Genomic DNA, 9,283 nt, shown 5'->3' with positions numbered 1-9,283 from the left:
GTGATGAAATATTCACAAAATCTCTCTCCTGTTTGGTACGGGATACTGAGCCCATCTTGCACTAACAGGAATGATTTCATTCATTTAGTGCAAACCCAAGTGAGAGCTTAAGGGCATGATACAGATCATGGGAAAGGCCATGGACTACACAATGGTTAGGGCACAAGAAAATGGATTTGTGAACAGGAATTTCTTTTTTTTGGGAATCAGGTTTCATTTAAGATAAGGCACCTGATGCCTCCCTTCTTCTGGGGTCAGTGAGCCCAAGCTCACTATGTTTGATACAGGGTTGCTGAATTTCCTGCATATTCATGATTTTACACATGAAAAAGTTAATTTTTATCCCTAGAAATGAAATGAGAACAGTTTTAGATTTACTCTTTTTTTCTTTTTCTTTTTTTTTTTTTTTTTTTTTTAACAAAGGCACCAGGTGGCTGGCAACAAAACTGCAGTGCTTAATTAGCAGAAAGTGGAGCAGAAGGCTGTGTGTGAACGAGCGCTAGCGCAGCAGAGCTCTCGCTGAAGGAAGCCAAGCAGATGAAGCTGCAGGATGGAGCCCTTCCAAGAGCGGATCAGAGAAAGGAAGAGGGGCCAAGCCACTGAGGAAACCCTGGCACCTCTTCCAGGCAGCCACGGAGTCCTTACACACCCCCTTGTTACAACTGCAAACTCATCCCCTGTCAAGACACATGTTTTGCCTCAGCCTCTGTTATCTTTCCTAACAAGGGCTGCTGTCCGTAGGAGAATGATTGCAGTAATCCCCCAGGAACCATAACCCATTAAAACATATGGCACTGCTCCTCTGCATCTGCTCAGCTGCGGTAGCATCAGTTGTCACGTAGGATCCTCCGCAAAGATGGAGATGTGCACTAGCAGCTCTGTGGTACCCAGGGCTTTTGGGGAAAAAAAACCATTCTCCTGGTTTTTGATCCTTCTTTCCTAATTCCATCAGATTATGGAGTTAGGGGATAGGGGAGGCAATAAACTAATGCATTTCCTTTCAGGTTCAGGGTGATTTTCTACCCTTCTTCTCCTTATATCACAGAGATGCATTGCCACTTGGCATGGATATTGAGAACCAGCCCTAAGTTTGTGTGCACGAAGATTTTCCCGAGTCTTGGGAGAAATTAATGGGTCCATCCATTTTAAAAAGACAAATGAAGCAGCTTTCTGGAGGGCTTGGGACTTTTGTTATGATGGTTACCAACAGGTATTAAAAAGTATATGGCTTTGCTGCCTGCACAGGTGGTCAGTCAAATGAGAGGGGAATATTTCCAATTTTAACCAAACAGACAACTCAGGTAAAGGATCACAAAGCTCTCAGACACTGCATATTGCCTCAGAGAGTGCTGTCAATAGCCACAAGCTGGTAAAAGCAATTACTAGAACATTTTCCCTTTTCTTCTTGCTGGTGATTCAGACAAAACCCCACAGCACAAGTGATTGCTTCCATTTACATTAATAGCAATGAAGTTCGAACACAGTTCTTGGGGCTTCTTTTTTTTTTTTTTTCTGAACACACCAGAAAAGACAGGCTTTTCCCCCACAATTGCAATCCCCGTGAGCTCCACAGGACATCCAGAAGCTCAGTTTATCCCATGATTTCTCCTAGTTTTGCTCTGGTTAGGATAGTGGCAATCAAGACCTGGCTGCAGAGCTTTCCCTCCCGGGGCAGTCGCTCTCCCGGCAGGCCCTCAGTGCTCTCTGCTCTCTGCTGCCAGCTTAGTGGTGATCTTCTATTTATCCCGTGCCCGTACATCTGCTGTGATCACCCTTCGGAGCTGGCATCTCAGACGGGGTAATCCTCTTTGGGTGCTTCCAACTTTAATCTAAAGGTCACCTTCAAAAGGCAAGTGAGAGGAGCCGGGTGGTCCCCGCTGCTGTGCTCCCTAAACACAGCAGCCGTGGAGTTTGGGGTGGAAATTCAGCAAAGCTCTCAGCAATGATGGTAATTAATCACCACTTCAGTTTAAAGGGCTCTCTCCATGACAGCAGGAGCAAGAAAAAGGAAAAAGGCTGAGGAACTGTGAAAGATGATCTCAAACACAATGGTGTTATTGACAAGTCAAAGGAGCCTTGAAAGCAGGTTAACAGGCAGCCAAATTCTGCCAGTTTTAACTGACATGATCAAAAGGAGAATACTTTTCTTACCTTTATACCCATGTAGCTCTTTTTGAGCAGATTGCTTTGAGAGCCACACTTTTTATGTGTTCAGGGACCACATGAGCTGGCTTTGTGGGTGAACACAATGCAGTCAGCGCCTCCTTCAGCAAAATATCCTGATTCCTTTTCTCCTCCCTGTGTGCCACCACTCACGACATCTCAAAGGCAATGCCCCTGTCTAAGGCACAGCAATCAGCAAGTGGGGTGCTGGTGGAATAAAGCAGAAATAAAAACTAAGTGCCAACAAATAAGGCAAAATGAGCAGCTAAAGCCACAGGGACAATTTCATAATGCCTCTGGTAATTTGTTGCTGCTCGCTAGAGTTTTCCCTCACTGCTATTTCACAATGCTGGCTGATTAAATTTTGCTGTCTGGTATTGAGTCTAAATAATAATTAATAACTTATGAGGAGGCCTTCTAACGAAGCGCACACTGTGCCTGTGATTCACTCAGTGCAAAGCACTGGGATCTCCACCCACCAGATCCAGGAGCTTTGGATGAATGGGGTGCAGGGCCCCAGCCAGTTTTCTGTAAATTTGGGTCCTGATGAAGTGAGTGGCTGCTGCCAGCACATCCCTCCATGGAGAACACAAAATGAAAACCCACCAGCTGTCCTGGAAGCATTCATCCCATGCCACGAGCTAGTTCCTCTTACCCAGCTTTTGATTGATTTTTTGTTTGATTTTCCTTTTCTGCTTAAGGCAAATCTGCACCAGAATGAAGTGCTACAGTAAGCTTTAGCTCTCTCAGCTCCTGTGCCTGGTGGAGGAAGATTTTGCTCAGAAATGGTGCAAAAAGCTACTCTCTGAACCAGCAGGAGCTCCCATCACAGCAGGGTCAGGAGTGGATCATCAGCACCAACACATCTCCAAACAAACCAGGCAGTGGGTTCCCAAAGGCAGCGCTGCCTTCCCAGCCTGAAATGCACTTCAGCAGCTTTTGCATAACTTTAGGTCTGATGATCCATGATCAGACGGGTAATGCGAAGTGTCTGCTTCTCCTCCAGACTGCGAGGCAGCTCTTTTCTCAATTGAAGTGCCGTGCGTGTGTATGATATGCATGAAGAGCTGTCTAAGTATCAGTTGCCAGAGCCTGCCAAATAAGAAATAGATTTGCTTTCCATACTCAAGTGAATTTTTAGTTTTGTCAATCTTGCCTCGCTTATAACATGTCCCCCTGTGAAATGTGTTGAACAGAGATAACCAAGCATAATATATCCTCGGGGATTTGCAGTGGCAAGAAAACAATCTTGATATTCACAATGAAAAATGTCAAAGAGTTTTCTGCCACTTACAGCATCAAATGATGATGTTTTTAATATTCTGTCTATGGAGGGTATGCTTTGCAAAAAGCTAGACTATTGGAATTTATGTACGTGTGTGTTTATTTACTGTAACCACTGATCAGATAGAGAAAACAATGCGAAATGACAAACAAGCCCCATCATTTTCCCTTCACACCCCAGGACTTCCTTTCTTTCCATGTTTTTTTTCCCCTTCTAATTACAGAGAAGATATTTCCCAAATTAGCAGGTGAGAACACAGCTTGCAGAGCTGCATGCAAACACCCGGGAAAACCTTTGCAGGGCCAGGTGTGATGGCAGCGAGACAAGTGCCACCAAGAACCTGAGAGGTGCTGTCAAAAGGCATGGGATGTGGGAATTCTCCCCTCTTCTCTGCGGTTAAGGGATCCCCTAAATATTTAGTTCTTTCTTTCTTTGTTCTTTCTAGAACATAATCCGAGGTTTATCCAGCAAAGGGCATTAATTAGGAGAAAAGCAGCATGTGATGAACAGGAACTTAAGAGTGTATGGTTTGGTTTGTTTGTTTGTTTTCCTGGTATCTGGCAGCTTCTTCAGCTGGGATAGTGCTTAAAAACCCAAGTCAGTAAAATTAAGCCCATTTTCCAAATGTGTTATTGGCCTAGAGGAATGGCTTGTGTTAACTGTGTCTCTTTCTCATGCTGCCTTTTAAAAAGGCAGTGTTTCAGTTCAGACCTTGTGCTCTTAAAATCAAGCAAAAGCACAAATGTCTGCATAATCTGATCTGAATTCATATCTGAACCTGTCAAGGTTTGACAGTGATTGTGTCTGCTGCAGATTTTTATCTTAATATACTTGGTCTTTATGTTATATTAAGACAAAATTTAGCTATGATCTCACTTTGACCCTTTCCAAAGCTCAGGTGATGGCACCCTGGGCCCGTTCACTGTCAGCACCCAGCTTCTTAACACCCAGTTAGCTGTGGGCAACCACTGGGTGCAGTTCTAGGTTTCCTACTGCCAATGGCTATATTAAATGGGGCTATGGGAAGCTGCATGAAATGCTTTTACCTACAGAGATGTCAGCAAGTGCACTACCCACACTTCAAGCTTTATCTTTGTAAAAAAAAGAAAAAAGAAAAAAAAAAATCCAACCCCTTCAGGCTGTGAGATGGGGAGTTCTGGAGAGCAGAGAAAGGCAAGGAAAGCCGGTAACATTACTGCTGTCAGAGCAGTGCACAGGGAAAAGGTTAGCATGAATGATCTCTCCCTCGTGTCTTATAAATTGCCTGCTTTCAATTCTAGCTTTCGATCAGCTGCAGGTAGGAAAGGATTCGTTTTCACTTCTTCAAACAGCTGCTTAGGAGTTTTAATTACCTCTGACACGTTAAGAGAATCCTGAATCAAATCACTTGGCATGGTGTGTGGGGGCTAAGTTTTGCTTGTTTAAAACTATGTATTGTGTTTAGATTTATCTATATAAACAGGATATTACAGAGGCAAATGTGGTAATGCTCAGTGAGCGCTTCCTGCTTAATCCATTTTAGCATTTGCATGCTCTCAGTTGGTTTCTACAGTAATTACATTTCCATTTACTTCAATTCATGACTTGATCTTCCATTTTCAGATTTTTCTTTGTTCCGTTATATGTGTGTATGCATATTCCTGCTCATGTTTCTTGCAATATACAATAAGAGGCAAAACCCTAATGCCAGAAGGAAAGGAAGGAGGATTTCTGCACGGTGAAATTTCCACAAGAGGCTGGCATTCGGGGAAGGATCCAGGTGCCTGAATGTACAACATGTTGCTTTGGACTCTCCTGCCCCATGGTATCTGAAATGTCCCCAAAAGGGATGGAAGACGTGACAGAAGACCTATGGGACACCCAGGACCTCATGGGACCACGGCCCCAAGGCTTGCTTAATGGAGCACAGCGCTCATCATGCTGTCATGGTAATTATTCCTGATGCTGAACAGAACCAGGGATGATGAACACCTCCTGTCTTTCTTTCAGGGATTTCAAGGAGGTGAGGGTGAGCCCTCGTCACCCCCTTTGCAGTGTGCATGGGGCAGATGCTTGGGGAGGGGCTCGGGGGGGGAACTCCTCACTCCGGGTGCTGTGGGCTGTAAGCTGCTCAGACCCGTTATTAATCCAGCTACAGGGTTTTAATAAGAATTCCATGAAAGCCAGTAACTCAATCTCTCAAGTGGTAGAGGATTTGCTGTGAACCCATGTAGGATAAGCTATGATGGGGTTTGTTTAAAAACCAAAGCTGACATCGATGCAGGCAGGAACCCCCAAATCCACAGTAGTGTGATCAGCTCCGTCACTTTGGAAGCAAGAAACCCCCAAAATAAAAGGGAAACCTCAATGTCCACGCAGCTGGGATGGGGTAGCTTGCAGCAGGGTCTCTCTTTAACCCATTGAGCCCTTGGTTCCTCTGTCCCACAGCAATGAACAGTGCCGGTGATGCCAGCAAGGCGGGTGCCAAAGAGGAAATGTGCAAAATGAGAGCAAAAAAATAAACAAATGTCAAACTAAAATAGCAGCGGTCTAGGAAATGGATCCATTGAGCAGTTTATCTGTGAGTCAGATCAGAATGTACCAAGCCCTGGTGCCTTTCCCACTGCTTCCCCTTAGAGCTGATGAATGCAAAAATAATTCTGTAAATACAATTATTTGCAAATATGTCTTGGAGGAACTCTTTTTCCTCAATGAAACACAAACAAAATTCAACAGCAATTACGCAGGAAGTGAGCACACAACTCAACTGATTGAATTACTCTGCTTTGCAAATCCTTCTCAGCGTACATTCCTGAGGAACAAACCCATTTCTCACATCCTGAAGAGGGCCTGGCTGCAAGAGGAACTTGCAGCACGCAGCCCCTGTGCTGCTTCCTTGTCACTGCCCCGGTGTGACCCAGACTCGTATGTGATTTGCCACCGTTCCCGGTGATGAACCTAAAGATGATGCTCAGACTGTGAAGGCAGTGCCTGTGCTCAGTTATGGGGCTTCTCCCATTGCTGGCTTCTCTATGGGCTTTTATTTGTGCAGTCCTGGAGCCGGGCAATTTCTTATTTGGGGTTCACCAAATAACGTGGCCCCAGGACAGACAGAGGCCAACACAGTGCTGGTAGCGAGGAGCAGTTGGGGACTGGCCAGCTCCCCTCTGCCTGGGAAAATGAGGAGGGAAAAGAAATCACATAAGGAAAGCTGGGTTTATTATCAGGCAGCGATGGCATCAGTCTGATTAATCTGTCTGATAACAGTCTGCCCTAGTAGCAGCTCAGCTGTGAGCAGGGAGCAGGCACGTGCAAGGCAGAGATGGCTCCAAATAATCCATGGGACGGGATGGGATGGGATGGGATCAGTGCTCTGCACTCCAAAGCAGAGCAGGCACTGGACAGCACTGTGAAATGTTGGGGAGCATTTCAAATCAAAATAACACCCCTGTGATGTTATGCAAATCTGCATCTGAATCAGTCATCTTCATACGTAGTAAAACAAATAAATGAATGCGTAAGAGCATTCCTGGGACACTGGTCATGTCAACCTAAGGCAGAAATTCATTCTGATGCCAGCCTTTGCCCGATATGAGTCATGCCTTGGGAATACCCCTGCTTGCCCAGCACAGAGGAGGGCAGGGCGGCTCTGCAGGCACTCGTGTCTTAGACTTCAGCAAACAATAAATCTCACATTCTCACATTTAACATCTTATCAACTGCTAAAATATATATATAAAACTGAAAAAAAAATAATGCAGAAATGTGATTAATTTTGATAAAAATGAGTTGTGTGTTTCCAGGTTTTCAGCTCATTAAATCTTCAAAGATTTTATTTTTTTTCCCCATGCAGAAGGGAAAATTTACAGTTATTATGGGATAGAAAAAAAAAAATCTCACTCTCTTTTACTGCTAATGAGACACAAGAAGTAGCAAACCCACACTTTCCAAGACTCTTTGCTTGTTCCATATGTAGGGCTTTTCTCCTACCTCCTCCTGTTCCCTTCATCACTAAGAGTCAGGTAAAAATGCTAAGTATTTTGTAAAGGCAGAAATGAGACATGCCTGCTGGATAACACAACATATTTGCAACTTCAGGCAAAGCAGCGTTCACAGACAACGAAGCCCTGCTAATGAGAGCAACCTTGTGCTTAGTGGGAATGTTAATCAATTAGACACGCAGAGCATTAATGATGTTTTTTTTGCCTAATTAGGTTAGCAAAACATGAGCACAGACGTTTCTTTTCCCCCTTGAAGCCATCCAGCTTGTGCCTCCCGAGGAGCACCACCCATCTGGCTCTGGGTGCTCCGTGGGGAGGTTTTCCTGGGCACCCAAGCAGCTGGGAGCAGCTGGACAAGGCAGGAGAATGGGGCCAGGAGAGCCAGGTCCTGCTGTGGTCAGGGGATGTGGGAAGGTTTCTGTTTTTTGCAGGGACCCCCAGGGCTGGATCACGTCCTTTAGGTAAGTCTCGGGGAGGCCCAGGTGCTCTCTTGCTTATTGAGTGCAGGATTCCCAGGCAGCACTACTGAGATCTCCAAGGTAATGATAATAACAGGGCTATGAAAAATGAGATGAGGCTTATCTCTAGAAGAAGAGCATCATTTGATTCAGGGCAAGAGGTGAAGCAGATAAGAGGCTGGAAACACTCACAGGTCCAGAACAGTAGTGACCTGCAAAGTGTGGGATTCATGAAAAACACAGATAAACTCTCCGGAATTTTCATCATTTTTCTTCCAGTTATCTGATTCACTCAAATGCAGGTAACACACTGCTTAGTGCCTGGCTCCCCGGAGAAGAGAGGAAACGAAGGAAATGCTGCACTGTTTTAACGAGGGAATATTCTTACAGCAGATCCAAGTGTGGTGTTAAAACAATTGCACCAAACCAAATAACCTCCCCAGCTGCTGCTTGAGAATTGTGGATTATCACACAAAGAAAAGAGGAAATAGTGTTTTAACGTGTTGTCAAAGATTAACCACGCAGCAGCAAGCCCCAGGCTGGGTTTCTTTGGCAATTTTGGCTGCTTCTCAGGAGATGCTGGCTCCTTGCCTGCACCCCATGCAGCCTTGGAGCCGCTCCCTGCCCCATGGGAGCAGCTCTGCATGGGGAGCGGGAGGTGTTTACAGAGAGACTTAGACAGAAACCCCCTAAATGGTCCCAAACAACATAAAAAGATGCAAGCTTAACAGCACCCAACTGTCTTTTGCTAAGGGTCTCAATGTTTCGGTGTCATTCTCTGCATTTCCAGGTAATGGCAGCTATCAGCCTGCGAGGGCAGAAGGGCACGCACTGAACCGCCTTGCCTGGCTGCTGCTTCCAGCGGGTCCTGCGAGCAGTGAGCACCGCAGCCTGTACTTTAGCTGCCACAGACTCATTGCTCAGTGAAGGAAGTTAATTGCCATTAGCTGGGAGATCACAGAAGGTCAGGAGCTTGGTAGAAAAGATGACAGCAAAAGTATGGCCTTTTCGGTGCATCAAGCTAGGCCCTAGTGCTTTTTTTTTTTTTTTTTTTTCCCTTCTTCTTTTTTTTTTTTCCCTTCTTCATTTTTTTTTTTTTTTTCCAGAATAAACACAACAATTAGCCTGTATTTCCCACATCTGTCAGCAAACTCACCACTCCCCCCAGTGCAGGCTGAGCCACGTTGCAGAAGTCTCACCTGCATGCAGAGCTGGCCAGGCTGCCCTCAACTCCTGCTCTACTCTTACCCCTGAGCTTTTAGATGATCAGCCCATGAGGAACACACTCAGCACTCCTCGCCTTGCTGCATCAGATCCAGATGTAGACACTGAAGGACAATTACAGTGACCTACATCAGCTGAGAATCTGCCCTGTACCCACTAGCAGCAAAAAGTCA

The sequence above is a fragment of the Anas platyrhynchos genome, chromosome 21, assembly GCF_047663525.1.
Source record: "Anas platyrhynchos isolate ZD024472 breed Pekin duck chromosome 21, IASCAAS_PekinDuck_T2T, whole genome shotgun sequence".
Lineage (NCBI taxonomy): Eukaryota > Metazoa > Chordata > Aves > Anseriformes > Anatidae > Anas > Anas platyrhynchos.
The sequence above is the reverse complement of the archived record's forward strand: the minus strand, read 5'-3'. Positions refer to the sequence as shown.